We start from the raw sequence: 1,845 nt of genomic DNA, 5'->3' as shown, positions 1-1,845 counted from the left end.
CATGTTGACTGTGCTAAAACTAAATGCAGGTAAAATATAGTCTTTGGAGTAGTTTCACATGGTGATTTTTATTGTTTTCTTGGTGATCCTTATAAATCTTTTGTTTTGTTGGTCAGTTCAGTTGGTGACTAATTTTAGAATGTAGTGTGGATTCTGAGAGAAGACTTACAATATAAGCAGTTACATATGCCAAAGTGCCTTCCACCATTACCTGGCTGTTATAAATTCTGTGTAAATTTCTGGTATCCTGAATCATTGTAAAACCCACTGCTGTAATTTGGCACCTCATATTCTTACTCTGCAGTGCACATTCCCCTCAAGGCCTGCCAGTCAAGAAATGCTGTTTCTAGGGCCGGCCTGTGGCTCTCTTGGGAGAGTGTGGTGCTGATAACACCAAGGCCATGGGTTCGGATCCCTATATAAGGATGGCCGGTTGGCTTACTTGAGAGAGTGTGGTGCTGACAATACCAAGTCAAGGGTTAAGATCCCCTTACCCGTCATCTTTGGAAAAAAAAGAAATGCTGTTTCTGGTGTGTGGGGCCATCCCAGGGGTGCTGTAGGGTGAGGCGGTGGCTGAAGGGGTGCAGGTCTGGTCGCCTACCCCCACCTCAGCCAGGCAACCACATAGACTTTTGTCCGATTTGGCGAGGGTCCTGTGTAAGGAGTCTCTGAGAAATGGAACTGCTAGTAAAATACATATATATTTATATGTGGTTTTTTTTCCTGAAAGTGTTTGTAAGTTTTTACATTTGGCCCCAAAGAAAGCTGTCAGTGAACACATAAAATGGTCAGTGTTTTTCCTCCTCACCGTTAGCATCTTGCCAGGCCGGGCAGAAGGCCCACAAGAGTGATAAGCTGGCCGCATCATTGCCGCACAGGCAGCAGTGTGACAGGAGGCCGTGGCTGCCCTCCTTCAGGACTGTTTCCATCCCAAAGCATGTCACGCAGGCACCCGTCTCGGGGAAAGCTAACCACCATGGCACATCGCTGTTGTGGGGCCATGTCAGCCAGACCTTGTGGGTTGAGGACCGTCTTTCCATATTCCCTGTTTTCATCCCACCGTCCCTCACTGCCAGGTCATGCATGTTCCCAGGCAGGCCTTGCATCTTCAGGTTCATGGACTGACCACCTAATTCATGGCCCAGACCTCTGTGGCCACACTCCATGTGGAATGCTGATGAGACCTTGTGTGGCAGGAGGGAAGCCAGTTGGAACCGTTCTTCTTACTCTTCTCATTATTTCAAAGGCATCACATACACAATCCATTTAAAATAGCCTCAGATGCTTTCTTTTTTTTTTTTGCTACTGCTGAAGTGCTTTAAGCACTCAGTGATGCCCACGCTGCGTGCTGTCCCAGCTCAGGACTGCTTGGACGGTCATGGCTCACACACCAACGGACAGCCTGCAGAGAGGGCTCAGGTGGCCCCTAGGGAAGCCCGTCCTGTGACTGTGCAGCGTTGTTCCTCCTGCTGCAGGGCACTGTGCTCTGGAATCAGTGGTTCTGAGACGATGGGGATTCAGACACTGCCACACTCGGGCATGGATTTTCCACTAACACTTTTTAGTTACTCAAGGCTCAGCTGAGATTGTTAACTGATCAAAGTTTTGCTATTTTTAAAAATTATTTAGGAACTGAGAATCTTTTACTTCACAGTTAAAAACACACTTACTGTACTAAATTAACTCTTCCCAACATCCACGAGTGCGTTGGGACAGCACCACAGGGATGCTGGGGTCTAGGTGGTCATCCGCTTGACGTTTGGCATGACCATGTTTGATATTTACATGGTCAGGTTACGTTCTCATTCATATAACAAAGGCATGCTGTGTTTTTTTTTAAAGACA

At 47.2% G+C, this 1,845-nt stretch overlaps 1 protein-coding gene across 1 annotated transcript in view; it reads left to right on the top strand.

The window, feature by feature from the left end:
• UXS1 (UDP-glucuronate decarboxylase 1) overlaps nucleotides 1-1,845 on the top strand; it is a 76,199-nt gene that overhangs the window by 63,958 nt on the left and 10,396 nt on the right. The gene's annotated exons all lie outside the window — the stretch shown is intronic.

Source organism: Galeopterus variegatus, unplaced genomic scaffold (assembly GCF_000696425.1).
Source record: "Galeopterus variegatus unplaced genomic scaffold, G_variegatus-3.0.2 Scaffold8044, whole genome shotgun sequence".
Lineage (NCBI taxonomy): Eukaryota > Metazoa > Chordata > Mammalia > Dermoptera > Cynocephalidae > Galeopterus > Galeopterus variegatus.
The sequence above is the reverse complement of the archived record's forward strand: the minus strand, read 5'-3'. Positions and strand labels throughout refer to the sequence as shown.